Here is a 23,530-nt window from a genome sequence, read left to right as displayed (position 1 = left end):
ACCACTTACCCAGGAGAAAGTATGTGACATGAGGACCTAACATCCTGCCAAGTTTCCAATGGAAAATCCCCACTTGAATACATTCCAGTAAGGGATCTGTGTCTATGGAAGAAAAAGAGAGGACAAGAATGAGCATATTATTACTAAGTATCAAGCTCGCTCGCTCTCGCTCGCTCTCTCTCTCTCTCTCTCTCTCTCTCTCTCTCTCTCTTTCTCGTATTAAATTCTCACAAATCACAGGATTAAAATCACATATACAGTGCTGCCTAGGACTTTATGGCTCAGAAAAAGAGCATTCATCTAGCATAAGTGAGACACTGGGTTTGCTATTCGGCAACACATAAAAATAGAATAAAGATATTTTGTCCACCTACAACTAAAAAATAAAAACAAACATTATAAAACAGTGCCATCTAGTGTTAGAAAATAATAGTTATGAAATAATGTGTCTATTTGATATATGAGAAACAGTTTATTATGTTGTGGAGTAATAAAGTTGGCATTGGGAATGTGAACAGAAAAATAAAAATAGAGAATATATTGTGAGGCCTTAAAAAAATAAAACTAAAATCTAGCATTCTGAATTTAAGAACCTGCCTCTCAAGAATATAGAAAGATCAAAAGAAAAAATCAACCCAGTCACCTATATACCAGCAACACTTTAATGCAGAGAAAAAACAAATTACATCTGGATTTTGAACTCTCTCCTGATGATCATGCAAACCATTACCACAAAATATTAGGAGATACCAGGCTTCCAGAACAAAGCTGTACACATATGCTTTAGGCCATGTCTGTAGATACCATGATTGGATAGGACAGAATGTCCACATTTTTAGCTGCTATTATATTTCCCACTGAATTGGCCAAAGGAGACATGAGAATGAACTTCTCCATAGAATGATTTATTTTTGCTTTTATTGGAGACTATTCTCAGCAGTTTCTATCTACCAAAACCACTTCCAGCCATAGCAATTGCTGATTGAAATTATTTCAAATGGTCTTCCTTTCTAGTGTACAGATACAGTCTCAAAACCCTGAACAGTCACTATTGCCTGGCTTTCAGGGTGCCTTGCATTCTCCCTATAGGTTTTTCATCATCTGCATGAAAGCAGAACCTCATATTGCTGAGCATTGATAAGGAAGCCTATAAATGGATCTGAAAGAATGGCAAACTCCAGAAATAAAAATTTAATCAGATAGTGTAAGTCATACCTTTTTTACTTATTATATGTTGGATTGAACAGTCATCACATAAGAGCACCTACTTGGAAACTGTGCCCTCAGTCTGAATCCAATTAGCTTTCTATCCAAATGAGACACTAAATGGCATTAACTCCAGGAATGAATGAAGCCAGAATGAGTGAGGTTCTTGGGTGCATTTACTTCTTTTCTTTCTTTTTTTTTTTTTTTAAGGTGATGAGAATTGAGTGCAGATAGCAGCTTTTTTTTAAAGGCAAGTTTTTCCTAAAATGATAGGGTCTAGTCTGGCAGTAGAATATTTAAATTTAGCCTTTTATATAGGATAATATTAATGCATGAATTATATACATACATATTGTTCATTATTGGAAACCATGTAATGTAATTTTTTTTTATTTAACTTTTCTGGTCTATTTTTTGAAAAGGCAGTTGGAGCTCTCAACTCGGAATCATTAACCTAAAGTTCAATACAAATAATATATTAGGCACAGGTGTAGTTTTAGCTTTTAGTATACACATGAAAAATAAATACAAGACATAGTTGATATTTATTATAATCATAAAACTGAATATATCAAGAGTGCTATTATCATGTGACAAACATATAATTTCCAATGAAGAATATATAGGTATTTACAACTACATCCTCAAAACTCCCTCTATTTTAAGCCACCAGTACATCTTAGTTAAAAATGGTCACATTCTATTTTGAGAGTTATTGCCGCAGTCTGCCTGGGCACAATTCAGGAGCCACTTGTCAAAAAGAAACTAACTTTATTTTTAGAACTACAAACGCCAAACAAAACAGCTCCTCAGGGAAAAAACCCTAGAGCCCAACTGCCACCACCGGCTTCCACAAGCCTCTCCTCAACCCAACCTCTCAACCTCCCCCAATCCTCCTGCTCTTGAGGCCGATTGGCTGGGTCACGTGGGCGGAGCCAAAGAAGTCCCCCAATGAGCAGCTCCGTGGAGGAGCCAATCAGCTAGATGTTGCTGGGGCCGCTGTGAGCCAATCATCAGCTGGCAGTCTGAAGGGCAGGGAAACAGCCCAATGAACATCACCACAGAAAAGCCAATCAGCTAGATGTTGCTGGGGCCACTGTGAGCCAATCATCAGCTGGCAGTCTGAAGCTTGCTGGCAGCTGGAAGTTTGCTGGGGCCCCTTTGGCTGTGGCTCTCAACAAGTTATGGCTACTCCAGCTTTGGGAAGTCAAAGAGCCTGGCCCTCTGCATTCTATGCAAGAGGTGTGGGAATACACTTTTTAATCAATGATTTTCCACAAAATCAAATAGCAAGAGTGGCACTGTCCTCAGAAAGAAAATGAAGACCAAACAGGACAGGGTCCAAAAGATAATAATTTTTTTTTCTAATAGATGCTAGAAACAGATTTTTTCCCATTTCAGAAGTCAGACAGCATAAAAGGGAAGAAAGAATCTTAGGAGCTGGAGGTCTGATTTCAGTATAAATTTTCATAGCCTTGGCTCTAAAACTTAAATATACTAAAGACAAACATCTTATTTTGCAACTTAGTTTTTGACTTAATACTTAGGCTGTGATATTGTTTCCTCACTTGGTATGAGGTACTGTGAGAGTTTTAGTACCATTATAATGTATGCATATCTGCATAAATTAATAGCATCTCAATAAATGTCCATACTTAATTTAGAAAAAAAAAGAAAAAAAGTAAAACAGTACCAGTAAGGAACTTCTGTTTTCAACAGAATTTTCTAAAAATATGTGACAGAATCCTGGTTTCCAATGATAATTGGTGGATGAGTCACTCTAGAGCTTGTTAGATCATGATTGGGCTTGTTCATTAATTCATGCTGGGCATATCTGGGGTTTTTTGCTAGAAACAGTTAGCTGATGACTGCTGGATTTTAGAGGGTTACCTATCATCTTCACCAGAGGTACCTTGATTCTCTGCTTTGATAATCTCTGATGTAATGTGGGCTTGTTATTTTGGACACAGCAAGGAATAAAAAGCAAAATCAAAATAAATCAAAACCTTCTGATTGTAGGTACCATAGTATTGACTTTCATCTTTACAGGTTCCTATGAGGAACAATAAAAATAAAATTCTAGGCACAGTGGTGTATGACTGTAATCCAAGTGTCTTAGGAGATTGATCCAGAAAGATTATTAAAAATGTTAAAAATAAGGCTCAGCAATGTTCAGTAATTAAGAAGCTCAGTGAGACCCTGTCTATAATAAAAGAGAAAATAGGGTTGGAAATGTTGTTCAGTAGCTAAGTGCCACTGAGTTCTATCCCTGGTACTCCAACACTCCCCCCCCAAAAAAAAAATATTAGATCTACAGACTTGGAAACTGATTCTGCATTTTAACAGGTGAAAATGAAAAACACAATATTTAGTTAATAAATGCAGGAAAGAAGGAAAAATTGCTGATATCATGCACTCTCTATCATTCTACCCTATTTTATGCATGAAACTGATATAATGGTTTCACAAAAGAAATATGCTCAAATATCCACAGCTATTAAGCAGACCAGGTAGTATTCAGAATAAACTATGCGTGATTCCAAATTCCAAATATTTCCACCACACCATGTACTACGTGCAAATTTTCTTACTCTCTGAGGTTTTGAATAAAGACATACCAAAAAAGCAGGATCAGTTTCCATATTGTGTACATCACCAGTGGAAATAATATACTCAAGAGTGTTCTTCTGAAGCTTCTATAAAAGACTTAGAATAATTTTGAATAATGGAAGATGTCTCAATTTAGAAAACACCTAATCAACAATACGTATTTAATTCCTTATCATGTGAGAAATATGAAAATACTACAATGCATTCCAGAGGCATGGTGATAAAGTATTCTATGGAAATTTTAGAAAGATGTTGTTTCCACCAAAAACTGTGTCCCAAAAGTCATAAAAATGAAAATTAAAAAACCCATAATAGAGAGTGAACACTCACTTTTGTACACAGCACTTGTAAATAACATACCAGAAAATACTGTAGAACTCCCTATTGAGAGTACTATCTTGGTCTTTCTATATAAGAACATAAAGCTACATGGAACTTGTGTCAATACAAAATGATTTCTCATAGACATAAATGGGAAATAATTCCATGATTATGATATATATTCATTGATAGAGCACCACCTTAAATTTAATTTCAATAATTATTCTAAATATTTAATAAAGAGAAATCCAAATATGAGTTACAGTAAAAAATAAAAAAATGAATGAAAAACAAATAATAATTTAAATAAAAATCAATTCTAAGAAACAACTAATGTACATAAAGCCACCCTTGTTACAAGAGTGGTCCCTGGTATAGAGAACTTTTTCCTAAAGTTTTCTGATTACTAACACTTATGTTAATAAGTGAGAATAATTTTCAATAATGCAGGTGAAAATTATTTTATTTTTATAAAATATTTAAACTAACAAAGCATGGTGACACAAACCAAAAATTCCAGTGGCTCAAGAGGCTGAGGAGATGAATAATAAGTTCAAAGATAGAACCAGCAACTTAGGGAGGCTCTAAGCAACTTTAAGAAATTCTGTCTCTAATTAAATATAAATGGATATGGGGATGTAGATCAGTGGTTCAGTGCCTCTTAATTCAATTCCAGGTTAAAAAAAAAGTGTTATTGTTGTTATTGTTTAAAAATGTTATATTCAATTTTTCTCATTAGTTGTTCTTGTTAATGTCTCATAAATTTAAGTAAAAATTTTCTATTGTTACATAGTGTACCTGACATTGACATATCAATATAAGCATAATAATTATTTGAATATTCAGCTAGTATATACACAAATAAAATTGAACAAATATAACAATAAAAGAAAATTGAAAGTCTATAAGTAAACTACACACATCTGGTCAATTTAATTTTGACAATTTTTTCAGAAAAATTAGAGAATAAGTAGTCTCTTCCTTAAGCAAGATTAATATAAATGCATATTTATGATTCAAGAAATGTTATCAGATGTCTGGGGATGTGGCTCAAGCGGTAGTGCGCTCGCCTGGCTTACGTGCAGCCCGAGTTCAATCCTCAGCACCACATACAAACAAAGATGTTGTGTCTGCTGAAAACTAAAAAATAAATATTAAAAAAAAGAAATGTTATCAGATTTTACATGAGATTATGTAGAATATTTAACATGAAATGTATTTTACACTATAATATAAGAGTTAAATCTATAATAAATTAAGAAGAAAACAATTACTCTTTATAAATTAGATTTAGCCATGGAGTCTTAGTTATGCTTTCAAAAGAAAAATAAGAAAAAAATAAATTGAACTTTAAAAAACTTCTGTACAAAAAGTAACCTCACCATGAAAGCGAAGACATAATTTTTTTATTTGTTTTTGTTTTATTTATTTATTTGTTCATTCATTCATTCATTTTTCACAAAGAACTCTCTGTCCCAGTTTTTAACCTTGGATAGAGGGCAGTCAATCCTCCTTATTTATAAGCTGATTGAGCCCACACCCCAAATAATTTTCATGTTAGGCTCTCATACTCCAGTTACAAATGCACGCTTCATAGTTACCCACAATAAGGTATTAACCATTAAAAAGTGTTATACATCCCAGAGACCCTCAATATTTTTAAGCTGTTAAATCAATGATAAGCTCTAAAATGTAGATGACTTCATAGCACTTGACATGTACAAATTGCTGCCAAAGTTCTAAATTGTGTTATGCCATTGAATAAACTACTGTGTTTATTTTTGTCAGTATTCTTTTGTTCCTTTTGCTTATACAACTGTCTTACATTATGTAAACAAAAATTATTAAAATTTGCAAAAAATTCCCTAAAAAGGATGGATGCAGAAAAGAAAAAAACAATATATCAAACATGCAGAAAATTGAAAATTTCATGCCTCTTTGATACAAAAGTAAAATTACCTTGGTGGTTTTTTTGGTAAAAGAAAGAATTACTAGAAGAACAAGCACTTACCTCTAAAATACATCAAAAGTAACTGTAAATGTGTTGAGACTGTAATTCATATAGGAATATTTATTGCTGAACTATTCATAAGAACCAAAATATAAAATCAATGAAAGGTAAGTAGATAAATGGAAACCTGTACCTCCCAATAGTAGAATATTACTCAGCAATATTATCTTTGTGTTACTAGGAATTGAACTCTAGGTCTCACACATGCTAGCAAAGCACTCTACCTCTGAGCTATAATCCCAGCCATATTGAGCAAGTATGTTTCATGAGAGCACTAAATGTTACAATCAAGATGTACATGGAAACTGTAAGCTAAGTGAAAGTAAGCAGAAGAAATGTAATAAGTTTTAAAATTAATATCATATGTAATTTTATGAACAAGTAAATTTATGAAGCCAAAACACAGCTGAGTCATTGCCAAAAACTCTGTGAAAAAGAAAAAAAATGGAAAAACTGCTAGTGGGCACTAATTTCTTTCCACTTCAAGTAGTTTCTGGAACTAAATATTGGGGATGGTAGACATTTGAATATACTAAATGATAAATAATTACAGCCTGAAAATATTTATAAGTTAATTTTTTTGAGAGAGTGAGAGAGAGATAAATTTTTTTTAGTATTTATTTATTTTTTTTTAGTTTTTGGTGGACACAACATCTTTATTTTATTTATTTATTTTTATGTGGTGCTGGGGATTGAACCCAGCACCCAGTGCATGCCAGGCAAGATCGATACCATTTGAGCCACATTCTCAACCCCTATAATTTAATTTTAAGTTCACATGTGTTTTGTAGGGGCTAGGAAAGGGGATAGGAAAGGTAGCATGTAGGGGATAGGAAAGGTAGCAGAATACAACAATTACTAATAGGGCATTATGTAAAATTGTGGATGTGTAACCAACATGATTCTGCAATCTGCATTTGGGGTAAAATTGGGAGTTCATAACCCACTTCAATCTAATGTATGAAATATGATATGTCAAGAGCTTTGTAATGTTGTGAACAACCAATAAAAAGAAGAAAAAAAATTTAAAAAAATGAAGTAAATAATGAAATGAATGAATGAATAACTAAAAAGTACAAAGATGTAATGTGACTGAAATTGTCAAAGACAACTTGTAGCCTTGCAAAAGTGTAAAGGTATTTGAAAATGTTATTATTATTATTATTATTATTATTATTATTATTATTAAGGCATACCTTACCAACTATCAATTCCACTTCTAGATAGGAAGAAATAAACAGAGAATCCATTCACCTGGCTCTTTTACTTAGCACCTGTGCAACAATTACCTTTTTCTTTCTTTTCAAATTTTGTTTCTGCATCCAAGAACACTAACTATCCATGCTTATGCTGCCTTTGTGGACTTGTTGCATCTGAAGACTTCTACTGCTAAAGTTTTTCTTTATAGCTCTTTTCTTCCAAACCCCCATATATTTCACTGATTTTTCTTTAAATATTTATTTTTCAGTTGTAGTTGGAAAAAAAAGAAAAACTTTATTTTATTTATTTATTTTTATACGCTTCTGAGGATTGACACCAGGGCCTTGTATGTGCTAGGCAAGCACTCTACAGCTGAGCCAAAATCTCAGCCCATCCACCAATAGTTTTTGTTGTTGTTGTTTAATAATGGCACTAATATACTCAGCATCCGCCAGTCTTATATCCTGCTCAATCCATTTCCTGCCTTGTGCATGGATAATTTTAAGATGCCCTCCATTCAGATGTCAATAATCCAGAGAGGTCAGAATTGGGGGTAAAATATGCAGAATATTAGAGTTAGATTACACAACAATAAAATTGTAAATAGTGGTATGTATCTAAAGCTGAGGATAAAAAGCAAACCTACAGAACTCACTAGTTTAAATAAAGGATTTAAAATTCATGAATATCAACAATTTTAAAAAGATAATTTCATAAAAAGGAGAGTAAAAGATACAACATACTAAGCAAAAGAGAAAAGTTTAAAAACACATAAAATATATATATGCAGAGTGTTATGTGTGGATGCTTTCAAAAGACAAATTAAATTAAAAGAGATATGATTAATTTGAGATGTAGTAATACTATATTAATTATACACAATGTTAATATATATGTAACTGTACAAAATATGCCTCATTTATTGATGGGTATACATTGAAAGAAATGAACTCTAAACTTTTTAAATTTTATTTTATCTTTAATTTTGAAATGCCATAGTGAACACTGTCATCTGGACTTTTGTATTATGAGATGCTTAGGCTAAATATTATATTTACTTGAAGTGCATCAGTGAATAACAGATAATTTTAACACACGTTGTTGTATACTATGAAGTTATAAAAACAATTATAATTTTTATAATAATATAAATAAGTAGGCCTGTATAAGTAACACAGACCCTTTATTAAAAAATAAATATTAAATATTAAATAAAACCTTGAAATTTAGAGAAAGTTTGCAGTGCCTTGTAGAAATAGAAATATGACATTATTTCCAAAAAAAACTGTTAAGATAAGGGAATATTTTTTGGGGAAAACTATATTATATGCTTTCTTAATACCAGGAAGAAAATATTTTTAGAAGTAATATATACTTCAATATAAAAATAAAATATACAATGGATGGTATTGCACTTGTAATTCCAATAATTGGGAGGCAGAGGCTGAAGAACTGAAATTTCAAAGTAAGCCTCACCAACTTAGAAAGGCCCATGACCACCATGAGGAAGTTCCCATCTCAACATAAAATAATGAATGGTTATGGCTTAAGGGTATACCACCCCTAGTTTCAATAATGAATATATATCCGTCAAAATTTAATATAACAAGAGATTTATGCTAGGTGTTGTGGCACATGCCTACAATCCCAAAACTCTGAAGGCCGAGGCAGGAGGATCTTGAGTTCAATGGAATCCTAAACAAAATTAGTCATCAAGAAACTCACTGCGACCCTGTCACTAAATAATACATTAAATAATACTTGGGATGTGATTCATTTGTAAGATCCATCTGTATTCAATCCCAAGCATGAATTAAAGGGATTTATATTGAAAATGTCATAGTACATGCCTCTAATGCCATTTATTTGGGTAAGAAAGATAGACTAAAATTTCAAGGACAGCCTGGGACACTTGCTGACAACATGTATCTATGTAAGATTTTAAAAAATGGATGGGGATGTTGATTCTCGGACTATTTTCTGAAGACCTTAAAAAAGCATACTACAGGGATACTGCCACATAGATGTTCATATCAGCACAATTCACAATACCTAGACTGTGGAACCAGCCCAGATGCCCTTCAATAGATGAATGGATAAAAAAAAAAAAGTGTCATTTATACACAATGGAGTATTACACATCACTAAAAAATGACAAAATCATGGAATTTGCAGGGAAATGGATGACATTAGAGCAGATTATGCTAATTGAAACTAGCCAATCCCTAAAAAACAAATGCCAAATGTCTTTTTTGATATAAAGAGAGCAATTAAAAACAGAGCAGGGAGGAAGAGCAGGAGGAAAAGACTAACATTAAACAGAGACATGACGTGGGAGGGAAAGGGAGAGAAAAGGAAAATTGCATGGAAATAGAAGGAGACCCTCATTGTTACACAAAATTTCATATAAGAGGTTGTGAGGGGAATGGGGAAAAAACAAGGAGAGAAATGAATTGTAGTAGATGGGGTAGAGAGAGAGAGAAGATGGGAGGGGAGGGGAGGGGGATAATAGAGGATAAGAAAGGTAGCAGAATACAACAGTCACTAATATAGCATCATGTAAAAATATGGATGTGTAACCGATGTGATTCTGCAATCTGTAATTGGGGTAAAAATGGTAGTTCATAACCCACTTGAATCTAATATATGAAATATTATATGTCAAGATCTTTGTAATGTTTTGAACATCCAATAAAAAAAGAAAAAAAAGAAATGAAAGCTTTGCTTTAAATCTAAAGAATCACAAAAAAGGGGCAGTTATTTATTTTCAAAAAGTTACACAAATATGTTAAAAATTAATAAATTGGATAATATTAAAATAAAAATTTTGTTCACTAAATGGTACAAAAATGGGCTGGAGTTCTGGTTCAGTGGTAAATCACTTACCTGGCTAATGTGAGGCCCTTGGTTTCACCCTCAGCATCCCATATCAATAAATAAATAACATAAGGATATTGTATACAGCCACAACTAAATAATGTTAATTTTTAAAAAAAGTAAAAAGGGAAGTGACAAAGTGGGAGAACAAATGATCTCACTTAAAATTAAGCATGTTTAATAAAAAAAGATATGACACTTTTGGTAGTAGAAATGTTCAAGTATTAAAACCTCTAAACATCTTAACAAATTAGAAAAATACAAACTACCATCACATACAAAAAAATTTACACAGTATTGATGAAGAAAAAAAGCAAATATTATTGAATTAGAGAAGGAATGTAAATTGCTATTATATTCTTGTGTAAAATGTTTATTTAATATATATGATACTTCTCAACCAGTAGCATAACTTATAGCAATTACTGTGCTTCTAATCCTTGATAATATACAGTTACACAGTATCATAAGGCTACAGCTATGTTAATCCATGAAGTTGAAACCAGATAAATAGGTGAAAAGAGGAGGTACTTAAAAAATGAAATAAATGTGAAAGTTTGAAAACAATGCTTTCTTGGGATAAGACACATTTTTTGTTTCATTGAAGTGGTACCCCGTTTCTCTACAGAAAAGTCATAACTTGGCTTCTCCAGAAATCTTCACCATGGCTGATTTTAGAGATGTTAGCAAAAGAGTCTCTACAAAAGAGTTAAATGTAGATAAACCTCCAATTTTCATGGCAATTAGCCAGGAATAAATAAGCACTCCAGGTGCTGGAAATTCCCTTACTATTTTCTCACAAACAAATATCAAGTATAGTAGTTTGTAAAAATGTGTAAACAAGGCCTCTGGCCTTGAGCTGGGGTTTCAACAGATGTCTACATTTCTAAGGTAAGTTACCAATTGGGCTCCATTGTAACTCCTTGGCAGGAAGAGAAAAGAAAGGGGAGAAGAAGCTTTTTTTTCCCCCCTCAGGTGCAGTTCTTGAAGCATTAACTTGCCCAGAACAATAAAGCAAAACAAAACAAAACAAAACAAAAAGAAAAAACTTCTTTCTTGTGAACTTATGCAGACTGTGAACTTCTGAGCCCCTCTCCTTACATGCTGAGTATAAAACTCTGAAACTACCTTAACTCAGGGTTCAGAGGATTGATTGATTACAGCAAAATCTATGCCCTCTGACCCTGGCTGCACCCAAATAGAACTGTTTTCTGCCAAGTCTTGTCTGTCCCTACAACATCATTATATTCAATTTAATTAAAAGAACAAAATATTACATAAGCATTACAAACAAGTGATATCTGTGAAACACATCCCATGTACAGAGGCTTTCAAGGAAAATATGTACAACTTATCACAAAACAAAAATTTGCAGGAGTTAAAATGCTCCATTGTACACACTATATGTATAAATAAAACTCATTATTACAAATAAAACTATTTATCTTAGTTTAATGTATAATATTCCCTGTTAAAATTTTAGTATGCTTAAATTACTTTTCTAAAATGTATCTAGAAAAAAAATATGTAAAATATCCCCAAACATAAAATTTTGAAAGCCAAATAAAGTTGCTGTTGCTATGTGTTTATTATCAAACTATATGGCAATAATACAAACACATGAATTATGAATTAATTAAATCTAAATTCATATGTATGTCATTTAAAAAAATAATATTAGATGTGAATTGTGAAATTATTTAATCTGAAGTAAGAATTGGAGACTACAGTTCACTAGTAGAGTGTGTGTGCAGAATGCACAAGGTACTCAGTTCCAAACTTAGAAACACAATAAAAGGCAGATGTTAAGGAGGGATAATGTCACAAATAAAGCAGAATATTAACATTCTGGGATCTCCCTCCATCTCTAAATACAGTTAATAAAAAGCTACTAATGTTCTGAGTATCACTTTGACAAAATTATAAGTGAGTAAAGAGACTTAAATACATTCAACAATTTAAAATATATATATATCTACCTTCAATTAGAATGAAAAGCAGGGGTACACTGAGTATTAGGCTTGTCTTGAGCAAATTACCACATTTGAGACCCAATCCCAAATAGTCAGCATCAACCATAATAAACAAAAAAGTGGAAGAAGTGATACACAAGTGTCTATGCCACAAAAAAACATGAATATTTCTAGAGGGAAGGAAAGCCTCTGCAAGTGTTTTATCAGCAGGGATCAAGGCAGAGAAATAACCAAATATAAAAGCTATTAGTTTATCTCAAGAAGACATTCACCAACATATTTTCCAAATTGTTGGTGGTGTCAGAGGAGATTCTCCTTAGGTTGTATTGTGGGTGCAATAGGAAAAAATATAGGATACCATTGGTACTATGAGTGAGATTTAAGTACTTCATAAGCCCAGCCCCAACCGTGCTCACTCCAGTAATAAAGCCAGAACTATCAATTTCTCCTAAAAAGAGTTTGCTTATACAATGATTTTCTGAACCTGAACATATTTTCTTCAAGTTACTATGTCCTGATGTTTCAAGCTCTGGAATCAAAGGTTACTGAGCACATGCAAATCTACATAGATTGAGAACCAATGAATTTACATTGCTTTTCTAGCACCTTTATAGATTATGAGATACCCAACAGTAGTTCTGAATAGGAGTTAGAAACCAAAAATCCTTGTTTATTCCAAGAAAACTTTGCAGAACACTCCTACATTGGCTACTTCACATAAACTTATCTCTGAAATTTAATAAATGAATCCAATATATTTCCTGCACCCTCTGTTGGGCTCATTGAATGGCTTTAGAAAAAAATCTGAGAGCCAGGTGTGGTGGAAGAGGCCTGTAAACCCAGAGGTTTAAAATTATGATTTGAAAGACAGTTTCAGCATCTTAGCAAGCCTCTAAGCAACTTAGTGAGACCTTGTTTCAAAATAAAACATAAAAAGACTGGACATGTGGCTAAGTGATAAGCACTCCTGGGCTCCTGGGTTTAATTCCATTACTAAACCAACTAAAGCAAATACATATTTGAAAGATTTCAAGTTTGTCTATGTACATATACATGCAAAAATATTGGTGAAAATATAAAATTGCCTCTGAGACAAGAAGATGGAGAGCTTAAAGAAGTGTCAGCAATGGTAAGGCACTAAGCAACTTTTTCTAAGCAAAATATAAAGTAGGGATTGAAATGTGACGGAGTGGTGGAGTGCCCTTGAGTTGAACTCCTGTTATTCACTCCCCAAATAAACTTTCTTTTACATGAAAGGTACATCAGAAGATTTCTTCAAGCTGCACAGCATCGAACTACTCCCCTAGATGCTACACATTTATAGTTCAAACTGATCTCTCAGAGGCAAGACTAAGATACTGATATTTTCTAAATAGGCCACAAGACTTTAATATCTGTGGGCATCTAATGTCAAAATGTTCTAAAACTAAATACGGAAGGTTGGAAAGAGAACACAACACATAGTAAATTTTTCAAAGGGGAATTTTAACCAAGACACTATGATATCTGAAACCACAGTTGGAGATACAACTAGATTCTCTGCTTCACTGATTTCTGGGTTATTGATTCAATCCAAACAGATATTGAAAAAGTATTAAGGCTACTGGTTAATATCTATGTAAAACAGGTTATTAAAAATGCACCAGGTTAGGGCTGGGTTATGGCTCAGTGGCAGAGTGCTTGCCTACCATGTGTTAGGCACAAGGTTCAATCCTCAGCACACTGTATCACTAAAAAAAAAATACATAAATAAAAAATAATTAAAGGTCCATTGACAACTAAAAAAAAATCTTTTAAAAAAAATGTACCATGTACCAGGTTATTCACATTGCTTTTGACATTCAGATTCACTATGTACTCTAGCCCTTGTGATTAAACTTCCCTGTAGTTTAAATCGAGTCCAATACCATCTTTATTTTCCTCCACACCAGGACAAAGATGTTTGCTGAAATGTTTTGTAAGGGTAAAATTTCTAAGCTGATTCTAAGCCACAAAGTCTGAGTTAAAGTGTAAAAGACGGGGCATTGTAAAGTTTTGTAAGCTATAAGGCCTGGGTTAAAAAGTAAAAGACCAGGTATTGATAAAATTCCTCTGCTACCCCCAAAACCTGTAATTCCTGTAGCTGTTAGGTCAATACTGGAACTGCCCAGTAAATATTCCCACTGACTCCCTGGTTGTCTAATAACCTGGGACTCTGTGTAGTTTGTTATGTAGTTATTTAGGCCCTAAAACCAATCAGTTTGAATGTGTACCCTGCTTAGAAGTGACCAATCACCCCTGCCCAGACTGTTCCCGCCAATGAATGTACTAAATCATGTCTCAGAATTGTTGTTCAATTTTCCCATGCCTCATGATGATTTGTTCTGATGTATGCAAAGCCTCCCGCCCTCCCCAAAAAGTGTACTTAAGCTCTGCTTGACCTCTGCTCTGGGATCTGGGCTGCTCTCTCTTCCCGAGTGAGCCTGCTTGGAGCCTCAGCATGCTGAATTGGATCCTCAATAAACTCCCTCCTGCTTATTGCATGAAGCCAGTCTCTTGTGGTCTCTTCCTCTGACGTTTCGCCGGACCCTTACATTTTAAAATGCATCCACAGGTCATTTTAATAAAATGGTCTTACATATAGGAAAAGGAAAAAAACTCAATTAAGAACCTATTACATGTAAAATAAATAAATAAATAAAAATTTTTAATTGGGACTGTGAGGATGGCCTTAGGCCTGAGCCTAAGCAACTCCATTTTAAAAACTCAATTTTGAAACCTGCAGTCTCACCAGGCATACCCACAGACAGAGCCCTCCATAATGGCCTCAAACAAGTTAGTTTTCCTTATCCAGATAAACAGAATTAAGTCTCTGGCAGGCTAGGCTCTTCTATCTTGATAAGGGGGTAAGACAAGAAGATCAGGGTAAAGACCACAGACAATATTTATTTCAGTGTAAATGATGTCATGGAGAAATCCAGTGGTAGCTGATTTAGGATTGAAAGGGGGTGGGTCAAAAGTCCCCAAATTTAGTATAAATGATAAAGCTAATAAACAGGGATTAAGCCATCCAAAACAAAAATTCACTCCAGCTTAAGAGCCTAATGAGGACCAGACATCCCAACACTTATCTTAATTTCCTGATCCTCTGTGCGATCCTCACTGTTCTCAAACTCTACCACCTTGTCTGGATCTTGGTAAGAGCTTCAATTTCTCTCTACAACCCTGTCCTCAACCAGTTGCGCACTCCACACCAGGAAAATTATGTCTTCGTTCTGCACCTCATAACTGCTATCTGAGTGAGTGTGCATCTGATGGGCTTAAAGACAACGGCTTAAAACTTTTGATCTGAAATGTGAACTTAGCAAGCAGAGGAAATGTCTGTCACTAGCCTGTCATGATTAAAGGTGTTTTGAGTATTTAGAATTTATCTAGAATTGTTTATTGTAAATTAATCAATCTAGAATTGTTTGCTGTGAATGGATTATGTCTATTGCAGTGCCTAGCATTAAGAATATTTGTTTTCTTGTAAAGGAAAAATTTTTAAGCTGATTCTAAGCTGCAAAGCCTGAGTTAAAGTGTAAAAGACCAGGCATTGTAAAGTTTCTAAACTGCAAGGCCTGGGTTAAAAAGTAAAAGAGTAGGTATTGTTAAAATTTCTCTGCTACCCCCCAAAACCTGTAATCCCTGTAGCTGTTAGGACAATACTGGAACTGCCCAGTAAATATTCCCACTGTTTCCACTGGTTGTCTAATAACCTGGGATTCTGTGTAGTATGTCACGTAGTCTTTTAGGCCCTAAAACCAATCAGTTTAAATGTGTACCCCGCTTAGAAGTGACCAATCACACCTGCCCAGACTGTTCCCGCCAAATCATGTCTCAGAGTTGTTGTTCAATTTTCCCATGCCTCATGATGATTTGTTCTGATGTATGCAAAGCCCCTCCCCCCCGCCCTCCCCAAAAAGTGTACTTAAGCTCTGCTTGACCTCTGCTCTGGGATCTGGGCTGCTCTCCCTTCCTGAGTGAGCCTTGAGCCCCAGCATGCTGGTTCAATAAACTCCCTCCTGCCAATTGCATGAAGCCAGTCTCTTGTGTGGTCTCTTTCTCCGACGCTTCCCCAGACCCTTACATACTTAATTAAGAACATATAGAGTGAAATTCAGTAATTTGAAAACATAAAGCATTGAAAGTAGCAGAAGCATGTGGACAATTCTTTATTTCTCCCCTCAACTGCATGTCTCAATTTTTCCCCCTTAAAACAGGGACATATTGTCTATACTATTTTATTTAGAAAGAGTCATTATTTCTAATGTCATCTAATTTTTTCTTGCTTTCTTCTTATGTGAAAGAATGACAAAAATAAAGCAAAATCTTTTAATACTACCCTTCATATCTTGGAGAAGAAAAAAATTACAAATAAGGCATCCTTTCAAAATAAAACATGCAAAACATAATTGATCATGATGAAACTGGAGTTTTGAGATTAAAATAAATTTTTCATTTAACCAATTTGCTTTGGGTTCTTGTCTCACAAATTTTGAAGAATAAAATCTGTGGACACTCAGCAAAGGTAAGAGTAAAAAGAATAGCATTTATTTTAGCAAGAAAAAAATAGAACTCCAATGATGTGGGAGAGGGTGTTATAGCAGAAAATCTAATTTTGTTGTGCCAGCTACATGGTTTATATTTGGTTTTTGGCAGAGCATTGGGCAAAAGTTATTTTAAATAAATATTGAAAAAGGCATCCTGACTACCAACTGGATTCAAGTTTGTCCTATCTACATCCCATCTTCCTTCCAGTGACTTCCATCTGGATTAACTCCAAGGACAAAGTATTTAATAGAATGTATTCTGACAAGTGAGCCTCAAGGGGTTTTTTTACATTTGAAATAGGCTTTAATGGTTCTCATTAACATATCTATCCATTAGCCTCCAGTTGTGGTTGAAAGACCTTCTTTTTACAGCTGCCTAGTCATTGAACTATCTATTTTATTTTAACCTCAATCAAGGTGAGCAGAGAACACTGGCTTTGAGAAAGTGAAGGGTGAACTGGAAATCTAGGAATTTAATCTTGGCTGTATGGTTAGCTAAACATGAGTTTTGGGGATATCAAATAGCCATTCTGAATTTGAGATTAAAAAACTAATGTGTCTCCATTTTTGAGAAACCGGCCTCTACATCGGAGCAAAGCCTGTCCTAAGGAAGGGGGCATGACCCTTGTCCTTGTAAAAACCCACAAAGCACTCCTAAGCACATACCCACCTTGCTGAGTTGTTTGTAAATAACAGGAGAGCTCTGCAGCACCAGGTGTCCCTGACTTAGTTAGGCTAGGTAAGGACCCATAGCAACCCCCCTTGCAACCTCCAATTAGCATGAGATAGGGAAAATACCTGGAATGCCAGATGAACCCCAAGTAGTTTAGGGTAGTGGATAACATGTTGGGAAATCATGTAGTTTAGCACTAACACCTCTCATAGCCTAAACCAATCAGTTCAAAGGAATCCCCCTCTTGTACTGACCAAACACCCCTATCCAACTGGTTCCCACCATTGAATGTGCTAATCAATGTTAAGAGTTGTTTGATTTTCCCATGGTATGTAATGATTTGCTGTGTGATGTTGTGATGCATAGAGTATCCCCCCAAACCTATAAAATCTCACTAAACAAAGGACCAGGATTCACTCCCTAGGACTGCTGCATTAGGAATGATTGTGAGTCCAGGCTCAAGCTTGCAATAAAGACTCTTGTGTGATTGCATCAGATCTGGCTCTTGGAGGTCTATTGGGGTCCCAGGAATCTGGCATAACAAGATATTTCTTAACCTACATTTAGAAAGCTCAGGAGGCATTAGGGTGGTGAGTTAAAAGCCAGCCTCAGAAACTTGAGGTTCTAAGAAACTTAGTGAGACCCTGTCTATACATAAAATTATAAAAAACGTTTGAGGATTTGAATCAACAGATTAACACTCTTGGGAATAATTCCTAGTCTAAAACAAACACACATACAAACAACAACAACAAACCAAAAGAAAAAAATCAGGAGGAGCAAAAACAGGGGTTCCTAGAAATAACAACTTCTCTCATGCAGGGAAGCTGGGTCCTTTCCTGATGATTATCCCCAGTCTTCACCACAGAATCTGGGGAAATGCTTTGCTAGTGGCACACAGATGCCCACACAGGAATTCAATAAGGCCCTGAAAACATCATACAATGATGGAACATAAGGCCAGGAGTTTCAAATGCTGATCTAAGCTCCACTAGACTAGTCAGAGCAAACTGAAGGCTGAATTGCCATGGAGAGACCCTCTGGCCACTGAAAAAAATTGTGAGGAGTTTCTGGCCACAAATTTCAGTTCCTTCCATTGCCAGTTCCAGTGGCTTCAAACAGCGTCCCTACCCAGTCTCAAAATAAGAACACACACTTACCATTTCCTGGTTTTCAGTATGCTTATTGTCCCCACTGTAGTTTTTTTCAGTTCCTGTGTAGCACAGAAACCTGGGGTTCCAGATCTACAACAGGAAACATAGAAATAAATTCAAAGAATGGCAGGCTTGAGAAACAAAAGGAACAGAAGAATGTGAAAGCCCACCCCTCATCACTGGCTCTGTGTTGATTGGACAATTCTCACCTAAGAGAGAGATTGGAAAGGGCTTTAGGCACTTCCTCAAAACTGAGCCTGGTAGGTCTACTATTTGAGTGACAGTAAATTGCATTCAGACCAGAAACAAAGTAACAAAGACAGGTTATTGGCTGCCCTTTTTTGTTGATAAAAGACTGGGTATCAACCACGTGCTGTGGTGCATGCCTGTAATCCCAGCACTTGGACAGGCTGAGGAATAAAGGTTGTGAGTTCAAAGTTAGCTTCAGGATTAGTAAGGCATTACAAAACTCAATGAGATACTGTCTCTAAATATAATACAAATAGGGCTGTGGATGTGGCTTAGGGTCATGTGCCCCTGAGTTTAATTCCCAGTAGGAAAAAAACAATGGGGATCAGATCAAGAGGTATTCACTACAGAGCCCCATGACCACAGATGAATGGATTCATGGATGGATACAAACATAGATAGAGTGTTGGGACAGGGTCTCAAATTCTTCTCTGATGGCATTTCAATTAACTGATTTTCCAGGAATGCTCCACAGCCCTGATTTTTTTTTATTTGCTGTGAATTGCATTAAGTGCCCAAGGACAGAATTATTTCATAGCAGAATTTTCTCCAAACACTTAGATCCAGCACAGACAGAAGTGCATTTGTCACTGTATATAAGGTTAAATCAATTCATGAATACATATATATATATTTATAAAAAAGAAATATTACAATTACTTTAAATTTTTTTTTAACATTCATGTTCTATGGTCTTATGAAAAAACAGCTTGAGATTTCAACTTGTAAGTAATTCTCTGAGGCAGTAATATCACCATCCCCTACAAATAAGGAGGCACAAATAAATTGTTAAAGTTTCTAGTATTAACACTAAAAATGAAAAAGAGGTGGAGGGTGCCAGGTCTCTAGATCTGTCAGTATCCCAGACCCTAGAGTATAAGTAACTAAATAATAATTATGCCTTAAGACTAATCATAAAATTATGTCTTTTATTTTCTTTTTGATATGGAGTACTATGAGAATTTTAGCACAAATCACAGGCATTTATGTCTATTTATGTATCTATATTTTTTCCCACAACTTAATACAGCCCATCAACAGAGTCAACTTTAAATTTTAAAGAAGAAAAAGTAAATCACTATTGCCAAGGTCAAGTCCCAGCAGAGATCAAGGGGTCCTGAAGGACAAATGGTGTCAGAGGCTGAAGGATAAGTGGCATCCATGAAAGAAGAGGAGACAGGATTACAGGTTGCAAGTTATGAGCAGCCTTCAGAAGGTTCTGCTGCCCCTAGAGGGCCTTTATTTTTATCCTTTTTTTTTTTTTTTACAGGTTTTTTAGATAGTTAATGGATAGCATCAAAACTATTTTGGTTTACATAATTTTCAAGAGTTACAATATTTTTGGACATATATTAATTATCTAATATATTAAGCACGTTATTTAAAATATTTTCCTGTAACCTTTGCTAATCATAATTAAGCTTTTATGTTTTCACCTCAATGCCTTGGGGCTTGAATACACAACTTGACTACCCATACTTGACCTATTATTTATTACCTTTTAACTTTAAATTATACCTATAATTATTCTATTGACCTTTAAATTTAAAGCATACTTATAATTATTGGTAAGTTTTCTTACTTCTGTACTAAACTCCCAATAAAACACACTTAAAACAGTAAAAGCCTATTACTTAAAAGCCTACTACTATGAAATGTCTTGAAAATATATCTATATTAACTTTACATTATTTGGTTTTTAATTTCCAAGGTAATTTCCTTTTTTTTATATGACCTATTTAACTGTTTTTTAAAAGAGTTTCTTTGATCCTTAGTCAAAGTACACCAATTCTCATTCTTTGTAATCTTTAATTAAAGGGCAAGCTCTGCACCTCAAACCATTTGTCATTTATATAACTATTTGTTTCCTATTTTTATCATGAATTCCTGTGTAAAGCAGAGTCTGTTAGTTGGAGGAATGTATGTCACAGAGGTTGTGGCTTTAGAATGGGAGGGTTACTGTAAATTTTTAAGTTTTTTTCTCAGGAACCTTGATTTTCAATCTTTTCCCCATAAACTTCTTGAGAAATAAAACTATTGTTGTATCCTCAGAGATATTGTAACACATCTCAGGGAATGTCTTAATTGTACCCTTAGTCTCATTCTAGAAATTTTCCTGCAATCTCAGGCAAAAAATACTTTTTTATTAATTGACGTATGCCCTTTTATTTATCTCATGAGTATCATAAACAAAACACTTAACATTTCTTATGGTTCCAGATTCCATGTGGTTCTGTACTGCCACAGCATCCCCCAGTGTGACTGTCAGTGGGTTCAGGAACACCTTCATTACACTATCTATAAGACACCATATGACTTCATATGACTTCTGTAGAACCTGTGATTGAATCTTGGCATGCAGACTATAGTATTTGAATAGTTATGTATCACTGAATATCAAGTCATTCTATAACTTATTGGCCCACTGGAACCCTGAGCCAAATCCCAGCCCTATTTTATATTTTATTTAAAGAAATACTCTCACTGAGTTACTTAGCACCTGTTGTTTTCTGAAGTTGGACTTGAACTCATGATCTTCCTGCTTCAGCCTCCCAAAATTGGGATTGATTTCAGCAGTGCACCACTGCACTCAGTTCTGTTCATATATTTAATGCCAGGATTCCCTCTTTGCATTGTCAACTATTTTTTCTTTCGATTCTACATTCCAAATTAATGCAGTATTTCTAATTTTTTGAAAAGAACTAAATTGCAGTTTAAAGATTTTGCTTTCTCTTTGTGAACATTTTATATGAGAGAAAAGCAGAAAAGTAACTTGAAAGTTTGAAAAATAAGAACAATGTGTTTCTCCTCCCTCTGTCTTCCCAGGCACAGACACCTTATCAAAATGTCTGATTTAAAATTTTTCTTTTAATACTTTCCTGTGTGATGCATCCTCATTCTAACCTCTCATAATGTCCTATGTGGGTGTTTCATAACTGCCTGACAAAAAGTGTGAAGAGACACCATATCTAAAGTCTGTTGAAGTGTCTAGTGAATATCATTATTTTTTTTTCTAGAGAGCAGTATAAAGTATGAAGTGAAGGCACTCAAGGGAGTTTCTGAGAGCTCTTCAGATGTCAAGGATCTTTTAGTGATACAGGGCTGGAACCCTCTGGGAAGCTTAGGTACTGTGAAGACCATGCCCCTTAAAATGCAGAATTTTTTTCAGTCAAGACATATAGTTGGGCTGGGGATGTGGCTCAAGCGGTAGTGCGCTCGCCTGGCATGTGTGCAGCCTGGGTTCCATCCTCAGCATCACGTACAAACAAACGTTGTGTCCGCCAAAAACTAAAAAAAAAAAATAAATATTAAAAATTCTCTCTCTCTCTCTCTCTCTCTCTCTCTCAAAAAAAAATATAATAATATTCTCTTTAAAAAAAAAAGACATATAGTTCCCAAACTTATCGATCAGAGTTGCAGGAAATGAGTTTATTAGAAGTGATATGAAAGAGGAAAGAGGTGACACTCTGAAGAGAGAGTGTGTTTATTCTCTCTAAAAAACGAACCTGTCTCTCTTGCATGGCTCTCTTCCATTCCAGTTTTCTTGGAGATCTAAATAGAGATTCCAAAGGGTCCTGTCCAGGTACAGTTCTTGACTTTGTACTGACAGTTAGGATAACATCAAACTTTCAATATCCACTGCCATGACAACTTTAGGTTAATTAGACTCATGCTCACCATTTCTAAATGAACACATAAGCATAAATTCTTGCAGATTTTATGGTTAGTAGGAATCATCCTCCTTTCTCTGATTTTCAGAATCTGGTCTTTAACATTGTCACAAAATTCTTCTGTTCAGGGTAACTTAGGTTATTCTTATGAACATTATTTTGAAACTGCATTTCTCCGGAAGAAAACAGCTTGTTAAGGAATGTAAAATATCCTGTCCAGCTAAGCCAGAAAAGATGCAAGTAAATTGCTTCTTACAATTAAAGCATGGGGTTAATATGTTGGTCTTATTTATTTATTTGTTTGTTTGTTTATGGTACATTGTGTTGAAACCAGAGCTAGTCTACCACTGAGCTACATCACCAGCCCTATTTTTATAATTTAGAGACAAGATCTCACTGATTTTTTTTTTTTTAGTGTCTTTCGGATAAGTTGCTAAGACAGGCTCTAAGTTCATAATTCTCCTGCCTCACCCTCCCAAGCTACTAAAAATACAGGCATGTGGCACCATTACCAACCTACCATTTATCTAAAAAGTACTTCAGTTTTTTACCAGGTTCTGTAAATAATACTACAATGAAAATGAAAATGGATATGCAGTGTTTTCTATCATGTAATGTCTCCAGTATTTTTTAGCTACATACCCAGAATTACTACTAGTGGAACATATGGCTTTTTTATTTTAACTTTCTGAAGAACTTTAACACCATTTTCAAAAATAACTTATTCAATTAATACTCTCACCAATTTTTTTTCAACTGAGTCTTTTTATATGATGCTTGTATGCCCTGGAGTACCTACTATCTTTAAAATTTTTATTTTTTACTTCTAAATATTTTGTTTTCTTTTTATTAGTCATAGATAGGCAAATTACTTTTATTCTATTTATTCATTTTTATGTGGTACTGAGGCTTAAATACAGTGCCTCTGATGTGCTGAGCAAGCACTCTACAACTAAGCCAGAACTCCAGACCCAATCTTTGAGATTTTTAGCATACACATTCTGACAACACTGC

The sequence above is a fragment of the Ictidomys tridecemlineatus genome, chromosome 10 (assembly GCF_052094955.1).
Source record: "Ictidomys tridecemlineatus isolate mIctTri1 chromosome 10, mIctTri1.hap1, whole genome shotgun sequence".
Taxonomy (NCBI): Eukaryota; Metazoa; Chordata; class Mammalia; order Rodentia; family Sciuridae; genus Ictidomys; species Ictidomys tridecemlineatus.
The sequence above is the reverse complement of the archived record's forward strand: the minus strand, read 5'-3'. Positions refer to the sequence as shown.